Source organism: Chrysemys picta, chromosome 18 (genome assembly GCF_011386835.1).
Source record: "Chrysemys picta bellii isolate R12L10 chromosome 18, ASM1138683v2, whole genome shotgun sequence".
Taxonomy (NCBI): domain Eukaryota; kingdom Metazoa; phylum Chordata; order Testudines; family Emydidae; genus Chrysemys; species Chrysemys picta.
In genome coordinates this window covers 9,456,571-9,477,481 of record NC_088808.1, presented here as the reverse complement: position 1 = coordinate 9,477,481, position 20,911 = coordinate 9,456,571, and positions in this window count along the sequence as shown.

The window sequence follows — 20,911 nt, the reverse complement described above, 5'->3', positions numbered from 1 at the left end:
TCTTTTAGAGTTTGGCTTCAGTGTGGGGATCAGTGGAATTTGGGGACAGCTTAAGTGAACAGAGTGGAGTTGTAATAATGAGGGATATGCCTGAAACACAGAATATGGATCAGGGTTCAGGTCAGGATTTCACGACTGCCTTCACCAGAGAGCTAGAGCATTTGATCTGGAGTTTGAGTTCAGGCCTCTGAGGGCTGGTTTATCCCCAGGCCACAAAGGACCCACTGCCACACCAGTTTTATTTATTTTTTTAATTTTGTTTCTAACATACACAAGCACTGTTCCTCAGCCCACCCTGAGCTACAGCTCTAGGGGATTGCCCCCTTTTTTCACTCACAATCCCTCCTGCTTCAGGGCCTCCTGTAGGATTCTTTCCTCTGAGAGGCGTCAAACAGCCTCTCCCAAACCACTACCCCCCTCTTCGTTATGGACAGCCCAGTTCTCAGTAGGGAACACATGTTCCCCCCCCCTCCCCCTTCCACTGCACCTGATCAGTGAAAACACCTGGCTGGCCCCAAGCAACCTGCTACAGCGCCTATCTCTAGTAATATCGTGGCAGGTTTCACAAGCACTGGCTTATGTTAGCCACTTTTTATCTCAATGGTATTTTGTGTGAGATACGAGCAATATGAGCAGATACATTGTTCCTGGGATCTTCATTGGCTCAGTGACTTGGCAAAGCACGTGTTCCTCTACCAGAGAGATGCCCTATTGGAGATCTCCTTTGCAGGTTCCAAACTGCCATAAAGGACCCCAGCCTAGAATCCAGAGATTGTCCCTTTAAATCTCATGTGTATATGAATGCCATTGCCAAGCAGGCATCTGGACTACATTGCACATTAATGGGGGAGAGAAAGAAAGACCCAGGGAAGAAATTTCTTCCAGCTTGTGCTTATTTTACAATGACTGAAACCCTTCCAAGCAGAGAATTCTTAATACATTTTTCAGATCTCTTGGACCCATGAATCATGTGCAAACACAATGTGACTTGCATCTTTCAGAGACCAGCTCTTCGGAGCCCAGATTCCAGAATTGCAATAACATAGCACCACAGTATTTAGTTTTATATAATGCCTTTCACACTGGAGGTACCAAAAAATGCTTTACAATGCAATTTATTAGACACCAGTGGGGAAATGACTGAATAAGGTTAATGAGGCCGATGTTAAGCACTCAGCACATTCTTGGCCATTAGAACCTGTGTTACCAACAGATGAGACTTAACCAAAAATCTGAGTCTGAATACATTTTGGAGAAATGTGGATCCAGAGCCAAACTTGAATCTAAGTGTTGTGGCTAACTCTTATCTTGAATCACAACACCGAATCTGGGACTTTATGTGCCAGCATAGAGAGATAGATTAGATAAGAACATCCCTGGATTTTGGACACATTTGGATTCACATATAGATTTGGTCCTGAATTTTATTACTTGCGTGTACCTCTAGTTTTATTGTTACTACATTTTACCTATAAACCTATAACTCTTTAATCACAAAAGAAATCTTTTCTCAGTGAGAGAAGGGAGCTTTGCCAGCACTCCTGTGCTCTGATCCACTCTTTCAGAAAGAGCCAGGGGATCTTCACCTCCATCTGCACAGCCACCTTGACAGAGACAGACCTCCACTGAACATCTAATAAAAAGATGGCACCTTCACCAGCACACCAACTCCCTTAGTTCCTTTGCTGAAAGATTAGTATTGGGTATGCATCCAAACTACCCGCTTCTTGACTGAAGGGGACAGTGCTACCTATAAAAAGTACATTGTACATGCTTTGTAAGCTATAAAGAAGAGGGATAATGGAAATTAAAATGCATTATAGCAGCTTGGCTTTCTATCCAGGAATGTTTCAAATTCAGATATGTCTGGACATCCATAGAGTAGCTAGATAGTGCAGGCACTTCTTAATATCAAGGCCAACAACTTTCACATTCATTTGACATGTCCAGGTTCTTTGGCTGCCTTAACTGGCTCAGAAATGCCTGATTAATGTTGCCCTATTATTCTTCATTTTCATGGGAGTGTCTGAGATTCTTGGATCTGATTTGTGCTGGACCAAAAAGTACTGAATTTCTATCTGAGAATCTTTTCTTGTGGTGTTTGCAGCCTAAGTGGACACAAGATGTGCAGGAAATCATAGAAAAATCCGGAACTTGTGAGCTTTCCTGCCTGATTGTCCACACCCAAGGAGACGGATGCTTTGGAAAAGGTATGTATCAACGTAAAACTTGCTTCTCCAAATGGAACCTTGGAACTTTCTGGGGTCCATCTACCACTAGCCATTGGGCCATAACCTCAGCTGGTGCAAATTGGCCTAGCTCCATTGAAATCAATGAAACAACACTGATTTACATTGAGGATCTGGCCTGTCCTATCTTTCCTGTACAATATCTCATAAAACTCCATAAACAGTTTGAATATACAAAAATGTTAACTTCCTGCCCTGTCTGTTGAAAGCCTGCAGTACCTGAAGAGGCACTCCACAGAGTTTACAGTTTCTTTTGATAAATAAGCCTCTCTCTCTCTTTCGAGTTTGTGTATGTTTGATGCCTCCTGGCAACCTATCTCTGCAATCAGTTCAGAGAAGAACATATCTGGATAATACCGTCATGTTTGCTAAAGCAAAACAACTAATTCAAAACAGGAGATAAATTAATTCACTCTGAAGGTTTAAGTATTTTTCCCCTTAACACTTTGAGATTTAGCAATATGTGCATGTGTATTCTGCAGTTCCAACCAGTTAGCATTCTTTGCCTGGAGAAACCGAGCAATTTATTTGGGATTTCTTTACCTTCCCTTTGAACCACTTAATGCAAATTTTGCAATGAAGCAAATATCCCTCTAGCTACCTCAATCCCAAACAGTGAATATATAGAATAGCAAGAAATCTAAAGCCCTGAACTGAAACCAAATGGAGATAAAGACAATTTTGTCCAGCATGTGCCAAGCCAGAATGAAATTCAGGAAAACCAGGTGTCTCTCTATCTGTGACTACTAGGGTAAACAACACCAGTGCTCTCCCAGGACAGAGACAGAGTGCTCTGTATTGCTGAAAGTGACGTCTTTTAGGAGCTGAACTTTTGACTTCCCCATGATCACTAAGGCTGAGCTTTTCAAAGGAGCCCCAGGGAACTGGATCCCTAAATTCCATTGAAATTCAGAGACTGGGGTGTCCTGGCCAAATTCTGATTGGGTATTTACAGTCTGTCTAAGATACCCATTCAGTTCCAGCTAGATAAGGTATGCCCCTCAGTTCCTGTCCTGAACTGTTGTGTAGTGTCATATGCTGTTTAAAGGCCACCATCTTCCACACCAGGGGCACCTGCATTTCAGTGGAGGGTTCCTCATGTAATTTGTCAGTCAGTTTTTAAAATGGGTCAGGTACATAAGGATCTGTGGATGACAGGACTGAGATATGTCTGCCTACCTCAGGTCTGTTCCAGACTGGAAATTTGAACCTGTGCTGTCCATATCCCAGGCAGGTGCCCTAACCACTGGGCTGAAGGTCACAGGGAGCAACATATGGTGCTGTCACTGCTAGGAAAGAGTGCCGGACCAACAGTCCTGGAAATGGGACATGTATTCATCCACAGACCACATACCCCCGTGGCAGTGCCATTGCACTGTTTCTCAGCACTGCCTTGCTAGCATGCCTCAACCATGGCCTAAAGGGGCCATTTCCGGGACTGAGAGGGACTTCAATCCACAGGCTAGTTCAAACCGGGACAAACAATCTTGTCAAGCAATTCCAATAGCGATGGTGGGTTCTGAGGCAATTTGACTGGTCTGGGTCAGAGGGTGTCTGGCCCTTTAAAGAGAGATAGGTCTGAACCCACCTGGGACACAGCTGCTTTACTGCCCGAAGCGAAGAGAAGGAATTAAGTCCAGTGACAGATGGTCATGTGACTAAGCCAGGTCTGGGGAGGGTAAAAACACACAGGCTGGTGGACAGCTACAACCTGGAATGGAGAGAAGACAGCGTGGGTGGCAGCAATTTGTCCAGCTGCTCAGTCACCAGGAACAGATAGTCCCACAGGGCAGAGGGGCTGGGCCCTACCTGAGACTGCAGTGAAGAAGGCTCCCTCCAGGAGCAGGAACTTATGTGAATCTGCCCAGCCAGGGGGTAGGATTGTGTCTCCACCTTGGTGAGGAGTAATGGTGGGGAACTGCAGTCTCTGTGGAGGAGGCTCTATTTGGACCTAATGAAGTAGAAACCCAGAAAGGGAATTTTGTCTTATACTCTTTGGATGGGGTGACGTTTGTAAGGGGCCCTGAGCAGAAGTGGAAACTGAGGCAGGGTGTCACCAAGCCACCGCAGGCTGCAAGGAGGTGGTTGGTTGGTGGTGAACTAGTTGTGGTGACCTGGCTCCATTCAGACCTGTGACATCTTTCATAAAAGTTCCCCCAGGATTTATGAGCGGAGTGAGTTATCTCCCCTAAAGGGCTTTTCCTAAATCCTTACACAACTTGCTTATGTCAGAGATGCTTTCAACCTACTTTTCAAGGTGCCTGAGTTGTGCTTGTGCTCTTACCTAGGTGAAAATCCTGCCCTGCCCTGCCCCACCCCTCCTCTTTCTTCTGTGGCAGAAACCACCTTTGACAACCAATCTGCTACCCAAATGGGAACTCTGATGCCAGATCCTCAGCTGGTGTAAATTAACATAAATGCATTGACTCTACTGGACCGACAGTGATTTACACCAGCTGAGGCTCTGGCCCCATTGCCTTTAATGGAGTTACAGTGATTTCTACCAGCTGAGGAGGTGGGCTTCTATCTAATGATATTCCCAAAGAAGAGGCAAGCCAAAGTTTTAGTTGATGCACAAAGCCAGGTGGCATGATGGAGTCATCACTCCCAATGTGTAGGGAATGCTTCTGCATTAGGAGCAGGGGTTGATTTATCTCCTGCAAAACCACCCATTCCAAGAGCTCCTTAATTCACTGTGATAAGATTGGAAACAATTTCTTTTTCTGTCTACCTGTGGATGGTGGGAGCACGGTCTTTAGTTCAGGGAAAAAACCTGAGGTTAGAGGAATGCCTGTAGCTTCTCCATGAAGGTATCTGCTATGAGATCACAGCAGACCTCAGATCCACAGATAATGAAGTTAAACAAAGCCCCTTCTCTTTCCTGCTGGAGCAGGTGGGGGCCCCCTGAGGAAATCCATATAGGAATGAGGCAGAGGAAAAGGCAAGCTCTGTATTCTTTTGTGGTTTGCTTGCTTTCTGAGGGACGTAGTGGCGGAGTCATGAGATATGGGATGTGGTTTACATTATCTGTCAACACCGCTGCATAATGATGATACAAACAGTGGCAGTGGAAATCGCGTCCCATTTCTACAAAACTTGGACACCAGGTTGGCTTAGTGTGCAGTGCTTTTGTAGCAAGAGACGGATGAGGAATGTGCATTCCTGGGGGCTTTTCCTTTCATTTGATTTCCCTTTTGCCATGTAAGAAATTGGGGCTTTATCCTGCAAAGAGGCTGGGAACCTCCATTCCACTTCAAGTTAGCAGCCGCGGAGAGTGCTTAGAAGCTTTTGAGATTGGCGGCTAAAGGGTAAGCCTGCCTCTGTTGAAATCAGGGGCATGAGAGGATCAAATCCTAAGGGCCTGCTTCACCTTTGCCCTACAGCTCATGGAGCCATTTACAGCTGTGCAAAGTGGGAGAAAAACATTGCTATTCAGAGGGGCAGATTTATCCCTGCACAAGTGCCAGTGCAAAAACAGCAGAGAAGTAACTTTGTGCCTCCCCTACTGAGGGGTTCCAGGAGCCAGTGAAGCTCCCAGCACAGGTGGTAGCAACCCTAAGTGGTGCCTTGAGTTGTGTCTCTGCTTCAGTTGCCCCTATGGAGTTTTGTATGGGTGCAGAAGTGCTGGGGCACAGGGCCTCTCTGGCCACGTCCCCTTCCATCTCCAGTCCATCCCTGGCCTGAAGGGTCAGAGCCCCAGCTGGTGTAAATCAAGGTCTATTCGTTGACTTCAAGCATCTCTAGCTGAGGCTCTGGGCCTTAGTGTCTATAATAATGCAGCACTACTGCCCTTTAGCCTCGCTACTATTTCCAAGGTCACCTGGAAGATTTGATTCCCTCTTAACAAAACAAAACAAAAAGTTGCTGCTTGACCGACAACCTTTGAATGTGAAGGTGCCTATTTAGGCAAACAACAGGTACAACACAAGAGCAGAGCAAGCTTCCCCCCTCCCTCCCTCCCCCACTTCATTTTGGTGTCACTTAGGGCTTGGTGAAATATTTGCAGTGGACCCAGGCAACCTAGGAATCAGAGGTTTTTGCTTTTCATTGCAAACTCTCTTATGCTGTGAAATGGCAAAATGTTGGTTCCTCCCCCTGTACTCGAATCCTTCCAGGATTTTAAATACTTTTTTTTTAGCAACAAAATCGCAGACAGGGAATTTTGTTCAGATGATCAGTTTTCAAACCGTAGCAGGCAAAAATATAAATTTCATAGAATATCAGGGTTGGAAGTGACCTCAGGTCATCTAGTCCAACCCCCTGCTCAAAGCAGGACCAATCCCCAGACAGATTTTTGCCCCAGATCCCTAAATGGCCCCCGCAAGGAGTGAACTCACAATGCTGGGTTTAGGAGGCCAATGCTCAACCCCCTGATCTTCTGCCCATATGAATGCAAACCAACCATGATTTACAGTATCAAGGCTGCATTTTAAATCAAGGAACTATTTACCATCACTAGGAGCCTTTCATACTTGCTTTGATTCCATCAGAGCATTCCTCCCTTAGAGCTTGTAAAATGGTTTCTTACAACCTCAATAAATTTTGTCAGCAAAAAATAGTCTTATTGGGAGAAGAATAAGGCAGACAACAACCCTTGAGGGATACTGCCAAGGTTCAAAGGCTCTTTTCTCTGCAGTTGCTTTTAAGAGTTCATTAATTCCTTTCTCAATTGCCGCTTCACTCCCAGTGCAGACTATGATGTATTTCCTATATACAAAGTAAACAGACACTTTCAGTCAGAATCCTCTTCATTTTAAATTGCAGACTTGTCCTCTCTGGGGGTTTAGTTATGGCTGTGGCTGCAGCGGTGTTCACCTCTAGTGTAGACATGCTGCACCCGTTTAAACTGACTTGCAGTGGTTCAGCTTACCTCCCAGTGCAAGTTACAGTTTACAGATATGTACCATGCCGATGCTAGCAGCCAGGTGTTGTGCCATTGACTACGGTGGCTTCACACTGATTTACACCAGCTAAGGATCTGGCTTTAGGGGCATGCACTGGCATAGCTACCCCAGTCGCTAAACCCCCCCAGTGTAGACAGGCCCCAAAAAGATGACAAAACAAGAGAGAGCAAAAGTCAAGTCTCCATGAGAGAGAGATTACACAATGGGCATGCTTCTCTGTCGTGACAGTCTGCCCTGGACTAGACCCAAAATGGCTGCCTTTCCCCGCTGACAGGGCAGTCCTTGGAGACTTAAAGAAAATGAAGGCCAACATTTAGCTAGTACAACACACCACATCTACACACGAAGTGCTTGCTGTGGAGAGGAACAGAGATACAATGAGCAAATAAACCTCTTTGGTATAGAGAATCTTATCGTGATGTCTCTAGCATTATAAACTTTAGAAAGGGGGATATAGTAAGGCGGTCTGGTTCCCCGCCGCCCCGGAGAGGGACGAGCCCCTCTGGATGCCAAAGTGGGCGGAGCCAGTGGAGCTTGCGCCCGCCCCCCAGAGGTCAGGGCGCAGGACAGGGAGTACAAAAGCCCAACCCCAGAGCTCACTAGAGGCCTGGCCACTGGAGAAGCCAGACGCCTGTGGTGAAGCTCCTGGTGGGGAGACTCCTGCAGTCTGCGATCGACTCAAGGACTGGCCAGACGAGCCAAGTCCAGATGCCGACCAGACCCCGGAGAAGCTGTTAAGCCTGCCAGTGGCAAGTTACCCAGAGGAGCTGCCAAGCCTACCGCTCACCGGGTACCCTGAGGAGCCCATGGTGCTTGATTCCATGGAGGATGCAGGTACCACACGAGGGGGGGGTAGGAAGTAGCCTGGGGGCAGCCGACCCTCGTCTGGCTGTAGCACACCCAGCGCCCATGTCAGTGTGTTGCGGCCAGGATCCCCATTGACACTGCAGCGGGTCTTCTGCTGCTGCTAGGGCCCTGGGCTGGGATGCAGTGGAGTGAGAGGGCCTGCGTCCCCCCTGCCACCCAACGTGCGGGTGGCCGTCTCCCCCTCTCCCCAGGCCCCTTGAAGCCAGGGCCTAGGCTTCCTGAACTCATTTGTTTGCTCAGCCCCTGCATAAGGGCCTGAGCCAGAGACTCTCGACTGCCCCACCCTGAACTAGGGCCTGGGTCTGCGGAATAGAGCTGTTTGTTGGCCTCTACCGTTGCCGCGGCGTGAAACCCCGCGGCCAGGCTAGTTCCCCCAAAATAACCCGATGGACGTAGCGAGGCCGTCTGGTTCCCCGCCGCCCCGGAGAGAGCCGGACCCGGCTGAACCCTTCTACACGGGAACAATGGACCAGCAAGCTCATCTCCCATAAATTACATGGAGACATTGTGGACAAGTATACCTAGGACATGAGGCTGCTGATTTCTCCCACCAACTCTTCCCAAATGCCTCCTCATTGTCCAAATTCCCCACAGTCCCAGTCAGGAAGTCCCATTCCATCATGACCTCTCTCCTAGTTGCCAAATGCGTCAGTTAAACATCTCCTCCATTCCTCCTCCCCTTCAGATGCCATTTCCTTTTTTTTCTCCACCCTCCCAACATACGCCCTCCGTCCAACTCCCTCTTCTATTCCTGTTTTTACCAGCCCTTGTCCAAACTACTGGTTCCCTCCTTCCCCCCCAATTTCAGGCTCCATTGGCAAATGCAAGAGAACCTGTAAGACACCCGCTCCCCCTGCTGAATATGCAGCTCAGCTTGATGTACCTCCCAGATGTCAGGACAACACAAATCCCTGGTGAGTGGTTGCAGGTCCAAACCTTCTCCCAGCATTCAGACTGCTCAGTTTCCCAGTGAGATCTACCTAGGGATGACTGAGCCGTCTAAGGGATACACTGGCACAGGAAAGGAGGACTTATTCTCCCCATATCTGAGCATCCTCCTCTCTGAGGGTAGGCCAGCCCTAACATACTACAGCATTTCATGGAAGCAGAGTAGTGCAGAGCAACAAGCGTCCCCTGACAAGTTGAAATCACTGAGCCTGTCATTAAAGAAAATCACCAGCACTCAGCCAGTAACTAGGAAAACAACCCAAAAATCCACTGCTTAATAAGAATCAGATGAGGGCGTTTTGATCTATTAACATGTTCTTGGGGGAGGCAGGAGATAAAGAAAGATGCTCTCTGGTCACATTGACAACTACAATAGTGCTTTTGGCTGGCCAGTTGTCCACACTGAGATGTCTAGTGGTGGTAAGGAAACGTGACTGCTGGCTGTTTGTTGGGGAAAACTTGTCCCAGCAGGACATGCTGCAGGGAAAGGTACCATAGCTCTGACTGTGGAGGAGATCACAGCTCAGCCCAGGAGAAGTCATTGTGGGGAAACTCTCAGCTCCTAGAGCAGGGATAGGCAACCTATGGCACGCGTGCCAAAGGTGGCACGCGAGCTGATTTTCAGTGGCACTCACACTGCCCGGGTCCTGGCCACCGGTCCGGGAGGCCCTGCATTTTAATTTAATTTTAAATGAAGCTTCTTAAACATTTTAAAAACCTTATTTACTTTACATACAGCAATATTTTAGTTATATATTATAGACTTATAGAAAGAGACCTTCTAAAAACGTTAAAATGTATGACTGGCACGCGAAACCTTAAATTAGAGTGAATGAATGAAGACTCGGCACCCCACTTCTGAAAGGCTGCTGACCCCTGTCCTAGAGTCTCAATGTTCCCAGCAGGAGTTGCTGTAGGAACACTACAGGAGCACTGTCTGTGGAAGCTCTGAGTTACTCCTCTCCCAGCCCCTGCCAGTAGAAGTCATTGTATGGAAAGATTCAGGAGCTCTGGCTCACAGCTGTCACTGTCTCAATTTGTCCCAACAGGAATTTCTCTAATCCGAGGTTCTTAAACTAGGGGGTTGGGGGGATGCAGAATGTGCTCTAGGTGGGCGTGAGAAGCTTTAGGGAAATAAAAGTACTGCTTATATTTTAACCACAGCAATGAATAACTAGCAAAGCTGAGTCCTCCAGACATATCAGGTCCTCAGAGGGCGCTGTGCATTTCTGCTACCCTTGCATAGCATTCTACAAACTCATCACCATCTGTACGTTAATCCGTTTGCTACGACGCGGTGTGCACATTTAATTGCAAGCATCGACCACTATCACAGTTTTGCTGTTGCTCTTATTACAGTGGACCGTTGGCTCATTCATGTAACAGAAAAAAAAACCCCAACTCCAGTGAAAAACGAAGCCGAAACCGATTCAAGTGAAGCATGGCCGCCACCACACACACACACACACACACACACACACACACACACACACGTACTTGTGTGTGTGTGGGAGGGATGTAAACTACTACAGACACAAAGAAGGGAGGCACGATCAAATGAGTTTGAGAATCACTGCTCTAAATAAAGATATACAGTGCCTTGCACTTTGGAACTGAAGGAGCTCAAGGCTACGGTATTCCCAACAGGATTGGATGCAGAGAATGGTATAGGGGCACTAGCTAAAGGGAAGTTTACACTTCTGCTTCTCCTGGCAGGATCCTCTGAAGAGAACAGCAGAAGAAGAGATGCCTGTAAAAAGCCCAGAATGGACTAAAGGAGTGGGAAAAAAATCTTACTGTAAAACAGAATAGCCAGGGAGTGGGGGAGGGATGAAATTAAACTTAAAAAAATCTGCAGGTCAATGAGGGAATTCACTTCTATAAACAGAAAGATGCAGATGTCAGTGAGTCACCACTCACTCAAAGAAATAATCCATTTGTCTTTCTTTGAGTCATTGGCATATCCTGCAGCAGCAAGAGTGACCTGTTGACACAACCCCTTTTTAACAATCCATTACTCATTCAGGATGTCATCCAGCAATTTAAAGGCTCAGCAAAGGGCTGAGAAATATGACATCATCTCGTCTGCACTCTTCCCAACCTGGAATGCATGCTGGCTTGTCCGGGGTATAGTTTGTGTGTGCCCATGTATTAGGCGGGGATATGCTGGGACGATATGGAAGACATCAAGCTCACAACCGGAGTGATTCCCTTCCTGGTGGAAGGTTATGACTTTGAATTGGGGCTGCAGGGCATTGGCTCTTTATCTCAAAGGCAGAGCCCAGCAGTGCTGTTTGTCAGTCGCTAACAGAAGTTTAGGGCTGGAAAGGTGTGAGGTTATTGTTAGCCCCAGACTAAAGCACATAAGCTCTGTTTTGTCTTCTGCGGTAGTTCTCAATAAAGCCGCAAAAATACATTTCCTTGTGGTATGCAAACAGGAATGCAGGAATGTTCTTGGGTCCAGCTGTGGAGAGACCCAGGGATGACATAATGGGAGAGAAGGGAAGCATTAGCACATGGCGAGGTGAGGCTCGACAAATTGCTTACCCCTGTGCCAGGCATGGGGCCCTGGCCTCGGGTTTGGTGCTGAGCCATCAGCTATAGACTGCAATGCTACATCTGTACTGCTTCTCGTAAACCGTGTCCCCATTTGACTGTTCCAAGCTTTACAGTAAGTTACATACTGTATGTGGAACACAGAACATCATATCCATATGGGAGAGAATGAGCAGGCACTTAAAGAATGCAGCTAGTTAGAGAAATAACTTGAAGAAGCAACTTGCTTACTGAAATCACAGGCTATTTTTATAGCTATATTTCTAGGCCAGTTTCCATCAACGTTGCTATTTGTTTGTTTGGCTGGCTACCTTTAGCCAGCGTGAGGTTCCTCTGCATGTCAGCTTTCCTGTGTGCTTGCCCCTTCCTAATGACCTGCCACCCAGGACAGCCAGTCCTAGACCTTCCATGGTGGATTTAACCCCAAAGCCATCGTGATAGTGAACATTTTTCTCTTCTTAATACTTCTCTCCCTTGACTCCCTCTGAGAAATGCTTCTGTCTCCCCTGATGGGGCACTCTTTCAATAGCCTGCAAACCTGTCCACTTTATCCTCCATGGCCCTGCTGCAGTGAGGTCAGAGAGTGGAGCAAATTCCCTAATACAGAATCAGACAGCAGAACAAACCCACCCATTGTCCCTGGAACTGTGAATGTCACTTCTGTGAAACTCCTTACTGCAGAGAAAGAGACAAAATGGACTGGATTGTAATGAGATAGAGTCTTTCGCTGTTAGATTGCTGGTGTTTCAGTCCAGCTCTGATTCCAGGGTTGCAGGACGCTGAGGACAGGTTGGAGGACAATTCTGTTAGCAGAAATTATGCTGTGCCTGTATTTTGGATAAAGAGAGGACTTCAGCCACCAGGTTTGCCATCACAACAGCCCCTTCCCTCAAGCACTGGCTGGACCATGTTCCACTCAGTCTAAAGAAGCTCCCTTCTGTCAATGCCCACTGCGTTGCTTCCAACACTGATGTGGCTCCAGAACTGCAGTTCTGCATGGAGGCTGCTTATGGAGAGGACTGTGAGGGGGGAAGAAGAGTAAACAAGAGGTGGAGATGGTTAAATAAAAGAGGGAGCAATTCCATTTCTCTACTGCACCCCTTTCAGTCATATCTGTCATATCCCTCCATCCATCCATCAATACAGGCCTCATCGCCAGAGAATCTGAGTGCCTCCCATTATTTAAAAGGCAACTATGTACTATTTTCTTTGATTCCCAGAGACCAAGATGCAGCCTCGGAGGTTTTGGTGTCTTTTTTTCCCAGCGAATCTGTGAGATTGAGGGTTCCATGGAGGGAAAGCCTAGGCAAAGAGGTGGTTTTGGCCTTTGGTTCTGAATGCAATGAGGTTAGTGGGCTCTTCCTTCAGAAGAGGTTGGGTTGCAGTTTGATTCTAAAAGCGGACAGCGCTTTGTTGCGAAGATTTTTATTAGAGACGTTTGAAAGATTTTAGACCAAACCAAAAGAAAACTCGGTGATTGCCCCTTGCTGCCCCTGGTCGCTCCCTAAGTTTCAACCAGTTCTGACTCTTATTCTGTCTGAACAAGCTAACCCAGCTATGGTGTCTTTTTTCCCAAAGGCTTTCAAGGACAGAAAATGAATTAGCTTAGAAAGTTGTCGCTTAATTGTTCCACTCTACATGCTGACAAACATCAGTCCAGGCTTGTGAATGCTGTAAAACTCCAGCCAACAGTTCAGGGGAAGATGCTTGAAGGCCATAAATAGTGGCTGACAAAAGAACAGAATGCAATCCAACTCATACACAGAAGAATGCGTTGTGTGATAATTCCCTGGGACTTTGCTCTGGAGAGTGACAGGCTTTGTTCTGATTACTCCATCTGTTCAGGCCCTTGGGTGCAGATGAAAACAGGGTGGGTTAGAGATCACATGCTTGCCCATTCTTTCCTTGTAACAGAAGTGAAGTACGTCTCCAAGATCCCTGGGGAATGAGGGACGTTTAGCTTAGAAGGGGTTCTGTATACACGGCACAGCTAAGAAGTTACTGTGTTTATTATATTACAGTAGCACCCAGAGGACTCAATTGAGATCAGGGCTAAAGCTGAGGAAATAATTGATTTTTTTTTTCTGTTTGGTGCCCCAAAATTCACTTTTCCAGTGAGTTTACTATTCACCAAAAACATTCACCTCTAGTTGGGGACATCATTGTGCTGGGTGCTGTACAAACACAAATTAAGTCACAATCTCTGCCCTGAAGAGCTTCAGAGAGTCAAACAAGAAAGACAAAGGGAGGTGGCAAGTGAAAAAGAGGCACAGAGAGAGGAGGTAACTTCCCCAAGGTCACACAAGAACTGGTTTTCTTGTGTCATAGCCAGGCAACTTAAAAATAGGCCATCATCCTTATTCCGCTCTCAGAAACTCTGATTTCACACAAAATTGAAGATAAGATGTAGATCTACTTATTTCAGACAGCCTGATGCTGAGTTGCATTAAGTGGATATATGCCAAAAAATTTAAAAGTAGCCACTGGTATAATACTACTAACAATAATAATAATAAAAAAGGAATAGAACTGCTTTGCTCTTACATAAGCTATTCATTTGCATTCCTCCAACTATGTTAATAAGGAAGACTAATAATCATTATCCCCATTGTATAGGTAAGAAAAAAAACTGAGGCACACAACGGTGAAGAACAGTGACCTACAGTAAGCCTTGGTCTACACAACAGAGGTAGGTTGATGTAAGGCAGCTTATATCGACTTAACTCTGTAAGTGTCTACACTACAATGTTGCACCCGCTGATATAAGTTGCCCACTACACTGACCTAACAACTCCACCCCCACAGGAGGTGTAGCGATTAGGTTGATGTTGTTAGTGTGGTGCAGTGTCATTGTAGACACTGTATTAATTACATTGCCTGTTGGCTGTCAGCCCTGTGTGGGGATCAGAGCTCTGGCTGTCAGTCCTGGGGGGGCGGGGGGCGGTTCCAGCTGTGAGCCCCCCATGGGGCTGAGCTTGGGCTGTCAGTCCCAGGGCAGGGCTCTAGCTGTCAGTGCCCTGCAGTGCCCCGCATAGTTAAGTCAGGGGAAGCTCCTGGTGAGGTTTCACACCACCAACAGAAGGGGCGTAGTGTGGACATGAACCACTGCAATAATTACTGCAGTGGCTGTACATTGACCTAACTTAGGTCAACTTAATTCTGTAGTGTAGCCAAGGGCTTAGTCAGTGGTCAAATCAGGCATTATAGACTCCCACTCTAGTAACCTTCCTACCAGACCACATCATCTTACAAGCTGAATCAGCAGCCACAAATTTCACCCTTCCAGGGCTCATCAGCAGACCTGGGCTTTAGTGAACTTTGATCAAAATAAAAGCATAAGATATATGATAGCTAGAAAGTGGTGGGAAATCTTTCAAAGTTGTTTGTATGCAAATGTGGTTGGAATACCTGGCTAGCAAAGCAGCTGTCTAAACATCATGCTTACAAATTGGAAAATGTTTGAGCATGTTCTTGAGAGACTGAAGTTCTCCATTACGACATTGCCACCCACACAGAAATATTGCCCTTGGGAGGATTGGATTGCAGAAGAGACTCATAATGGGACACAGAGTCCTTCACTTTTAGGCATCTGCAAAATCTTGCCCACGTTGGTGTTGACTGAAAATCCCACCTACTTGATGATGATTGTTCAGTTGCTTATGAAATGAGTAGATGGTCGAAGTTTGGTCCTTAATGTAGAAGTCTCCATATCCTGATGGGCATCCTTGTTATGAGTTTTAGCAGAGAGGACCTAATATCCACATTTAAAAAAAAGAATGCTGAAATTTTGGAGAGGGTCCAGAAAAGAGCCATAAAAGTCATTTGAGGGTTAGAGAAAATGCTGTAAACAGCATGGCTCTTTAGCTTATCAAAAACATTGAGAGGTGAGTTGCTTATAGTGTCGAAGAACTGCCAAGGGAACTGGCAGATTCTCCATCTCTGGATATTTTCAAATCAAGAGTGGATGCCTTTCTAGAAGATGGTCTTTGTCAAAAGCAAGCTACTGAACTTAATCCAGAGGTAATTGGGAGAACTCTAAGGGTCAGTTCTATACAGGAGGTCAGACTAGATGCATAGAGGTTCCTTCTGGCCTTAAACACTATGAAACTATGAAAAACTCAGGGTAGCATGGGGAGCAGCCTCTGCTGTTTTACTGTGTAGCCTACTTGTTCCGTGGAATCAATAGTGAATGAGTGGGGTGATCTCAGGGAATACAGGGGGAGTAGCTCAAATATCCAGAGGATATCAGCCCTGCAGGGGAGGGTCGGGTATTGCAGTGACATCACAGTGGCCTTTGGCAGGTCCTCAGCCTGTTGGGTAAAGATGCTGAGGTGGCAGTGACCTCAGAGAGACCCTGACAGCAGACATGCAGGACAGGTGTAGAGGGCAGGGGAGAGCTTCTGAGAGCCCCATGGCCTTGTCCCAGCAAGTCTCTTTCTCAAGTCTCTTGGAGAATCCAGGTTCACACACCTGCATGTTACAAAGGAGAGTCTTAAGAGTTTTCTTCTTCCTTGCTACTGATTTTGATAGAAAAAAACTCTCCTATTTTGAAGGTAAGAGCTTCATTGAGGATTTGGAACCTGTTCACTCTGATCCATCTCTGGCCAGCCGAGCTCTTGGCAAGGAAAACACTAGGTTAAGATGGAAGAAACATGTCCCACCTAGGACTCTGCCCCTTAGAATCACAGAGGGTGTTGGAGGATGTCCTTTCTTATTCCCTCCCCTCCCTCCCTCCATCGCTCCTTTCTTGTCTTCTTTCTTCTTTTTCCCTTCTCCCTGTTTCCCCCCCTCCATATGGTGGGCAAAGCTGCTCTTCAGCTCTCAATATGGGGGGGCCCTCACACAGAGGTGGCTCCGGACAAGTGCTCTTACTGTGATCCTCCCTCTGGTGTAGAACACCGTCCTTTGAGCCCTCTGGTGTGAATTCACAGCCTTCAGCCCCTGAGTCTCTATGCTGATCAGCCGAGCATGGGATTGTTGTTATTATTTGTAATTAATTAATTAACAGGGAGGAGACTCAGGTCCTTGTTTTCCTCTTTTTGCACCAAGCAAGTAATTCATAACAAATCTTTTATCTGATGAATTTTACTGCCTTCTCTCCATTAACTTCATGAGAGCAGTTCATCATTCTCTCAAATCTACTACTTTTTCCAAAATGCTTGTGGAATAATTTATATGCACAATTCTTAGTAGCTCATTTGGGAGCACTTTACTGTGAGCATTGGATATAAGAAATCTGAGCTCTGTTGGGTAATTTGAAACAAGAACGTCTGGGTCCTATTCCTCCTAGAGGTTTGGATTTTTCTTCTGTGGAAAGGCAAGACTCCTGGATCCATTCTTTCTAGTAGCTATGGATAGTTGTCTTAGTTACCTAGATACTAGAGATGAACAGGCCTGTTAACTCATCTCCCTACTTAAGAAGAGTTGATTCTCCTGGATCCAAACTCCACAGTGGGCCCCCTCTCTCTGAATCGGACTGAACTGATACCTCAGATCCAAACACTCCACACTCTGGGAATTTGGATCTGACCTTCAGTGGTCACATATGGCTTAACACTTACAGAGCAGCTTTTCCTGGTTAAATCTCACAGCGTTTTATAATAGTGGGTAAGTATTAGATCCCTATCGTGCCCATGGGAACTGAGTCACAGAGAGGATGAGTGACTAGTCCAAGTTCCCACAAGTAAGAAATCAAATAATAGAACCACAGAGTCCTGACTCAGTCCCGTGCTCCAGTTGTTACACCAGAGCGCATTCTTTCTCAAAGACATTGGAAATTAGGTCCTAGTTGCAATTCTCAGCTCTGAGAGGGAGTGTGGAGTAGTGGTTAGCGGAGGACCTAGATATGGTTCCTGAATATGTGTAAAGTGCTGGGAGATTGGTGATCTGGACACCCTGCTTCTGCCTAAGTGTAATCGTCCCTTAGCAATAAGATCGGCTCTTGTTTTCACAGCCATTGTCTATACCCCACCTTGCGGGCCGAGGGTATAACGTGCCAGTGCAGTACCCTCTCCAGCCCACACTGGTATTGGAGAGCGAGGAGGAGTATGAGGGACAGGCATGCAGAACATCTGCCCCCAGCACTCCATCTGGAGGATGTGAGTGGCATTTAGCGTTTCCTCAGTAACTTCCCCTTTCTGTCTAGGGAGGAAAAAATAGAGGCAGAATCTCTCACAACTGAGACTTGATTCTAGCCACAGCTCCCTGCGCCTGGTTCCCTGCAGGGTCTTCTCCAGAGTTATCTCCAGTGTGCTTGAAAACATCCCAGTAATGGGGCTCCCATCCCTGCCCTTGTAGGAGACTATTCTCCAGCGAAGAATCCCTGGGGGATGGGAGCAGACTGCGAGCTGCTGAGCACCCACAACCCCCACTGAAATGAATGGGAACAGAGGCACCCTGTGCTTCATATGAATGGGACCTTCTGAATCTAAGCTGGGCAGTATTTTCCCAGGGAAAGCCTGGATTCCTGGCTTCTATTCCCTCTCTCTCCTGGAGCAGGGGGGTGGACACTGTGGCCTGGGAGGGAGCTGTTTGACTAAACTGAAGGTCTTTTTGACTGGCCCCACTACTCTAAAAGGATGAGACTCCCCTGTGGTGTCACAGGACCAGGACAGCGAAGGGGAGCTCTGAGAGCAGCCTGTCCTAGGAGCTCCTGCCTGGGCAGGAGGACTGATTTTGGGGAAGGGAGAATCCATCAACAGAAAGGGCTATTTTTCTGTGGTTCTGAAAGCGCTGGTGGATCACCGGGGACGCATCACTGCCATCAGTGTTGGCTGGTCAGGGAAGGTGCATGGCCCTCACATCTTTAAGAACAGGCGACTGTTCAGAAAGTTACAAGCAGAAAACTTTCCCAACTGGTAGATTACCATTGACGACGTAGAAAGCCAGTAGTGATCCTGGGGAACCCAGCCTACCCCTTCTTCCCCTGGCTCATGAAGCTGTCCACTGGCCACCTTGACAGGACCAAGGAAAGAGTCAGTTGCTGGCTCAGAGGGTGCAGAATAATAATTCAATGCGCGTTTTGGTAGATTGAAGGGACACTGACACTGTTTCCTCACAAGATTAGCTCTCAGTGAGAAAAATATCCTGATGCTTATAGCTGCCTGCTGTGTCCTTCCTAATAGCTGTGAAGCAAAAGGAGAAAAGTTGCCGCTGGGGTGGAATGGCTGTCTGCCGAGTTTGAACGGCCAAACACAAAGGCTACTCGAAGAGCTCAACATGGAGCTATATGGCTCAGGGAGGCTTTTAAAGAGCACTTTAACAGCAAGCCACAGTAATGTGTTGTGGTGCATTGTGCTCTCCTTTGACACACCCCCCCCACACACAGTTTGGTGGCTTGTTAGGAATTGAGTGGGTTTTGGTGTACATGAATGATTATAACCCTGCCAATGCACTGGTTAATTTTGTGGTGCTTGCTGTACATTTATAATTAGCAAACTTTCTTTGTCACTGATCCTATGAGTTGTCACATTGTAGAATAACAAGTGGGTGCTTTCGCTACCACTAGGCTTCTGCAGGACATGCTGGGAATGAATACAGATGAATTATTTTCCAAACAATAGAATTTTATTGAGTGATGGAAACACTTCAGACAATTCTGTGTAAATTAAAAGCAAATGCACTGCAAACTTAATAAATTTTAGGAACAGAGCTTAGGAAGGGGAAAGAACGTTCCTGCCCATTTCAGCTACACAAACATCAACCGTGGCTGTCATAGGTCAGTGTATGTGAAGCTGCTGTTGTCCTTTATATCCCGTGCTATGGAGGGGTGGGGGTAGGGATGCAGCCCCTGATGCCATGTAGAATGTTGAGGGGGGTGTAGGGAGGTGCTATACTGGAGTTTGCCATGGACTACAAAGGGAGGCAAGCCTGTGATTGTTGAACCAGTAGGTCCACAAGAGTGCAGCATCTGTGTTTGCTGCTGGGGAAGCCCCATTGTGTCCTGGTGCACCTTCTTCTCCTTTTCCTGCTGGGACTCATGGGCCTTTCTCCTGTCCATTCTTTCCTTCTCGTTATATAGTCTGCAGTATTAATCTTCCAGGCCCTCTGTTCACAGTCTGATGCAGTACTGGCTTGCATGATCTCACTGAACATGTCACGATGCCATGGCTGGGTTCCTTTCTTTCTCCTCCTTATCTGGGTCAGATGTTCCACAGGTGTGTGTGTGTGGGGGGGGGGAACACCTCAAGACCTCAACAGCAGCAGGATGGGTGGGAGTTCCAGTCTCCATGACTCCTGGGTAGTGGAATTCACAATTGTGACAAGAGAGGTCATTGTCTGGCATTGTGGAACAGCACGCTGGAGGCTTGTTAAGGTCAACATAGTTACTGCAGTGTTTATACTCATGCTGTGTTGACTTCAGTACATTGATCATGGATCAACAGTGCTCAGGGTGGTGGTGTTACTATGACAGCATAAAGGGGCACTGACATCAGTGGGAGACAAATTTAAGTGTAGACACATACACAGCTAGGTCAATACAAGGCGGCTTATGTTGTCCTAACTTTGTAGTGCAGACAAGAGCATTGCACAAGATCTTTCTCTGCAGTGGCTGCATCCTGGATATGAGACAAGAGCCTGTTACTTATTTCCATCTCACAGTTCCTCTTTCAGCCCCAGAGGGAAAGGCTGGTGGTGAGAGTTTTGGGTTGGAGCCTCACTGATGGCTGTGGTTTTGGTATGTTACATGCATTCATTGCTACCTGTCATGAAAAGAATCTCCAAGGTAACAAATTTTGGATGAATAACATTTGTGTTAAACATTGTGACCCTCTCCAGATGCATGACCATGTTCACAAATGCCGGGTGGATGTTGGAATACTTGTAAATAATGATTAATACAATGCCATGAACTACAATAGGATTTATTCTTGATAACATTGCTTAAAATGTTGTTTTAATATTTAACGTGCTGTAATTAGCAGATTTCCGAAGAAAGATGATTCTAAACACTTCAACACCAAACTCAGTCCATATGACCTCATATCACTGCCACTCCAGACAACTGCCATAATGTCAACATAAGCAAATGTTTTGAGGGTTTCTTCAGGGAATCATTCCTCAATTGCTACTTTCCACTGGAACTGCTGCGTGGTTTTCCAACTTCTAGGGAAATCATCTCTCTCTCTCTCAGATGAGAAATGTCGTTGAAATGCTTAATGCAGTTGAGAATCAGTTTGCCAACCAAATTACTCATTAATTACATTTTAATCCATTTCTTAGTATGCAAAAACATAATCAATTTTTTTTAAAAAGACAATGGTGAGCTCACTCTTGTTGCTATGCTGGAAGAATTGTTTTCTCATGCTTGTATTAACATTCAAATAGACGTTTCTCCTCTGGTTAACCCTCAGTGCTGTGAGGCACCAACAGAAGAGTAAGGCCAGA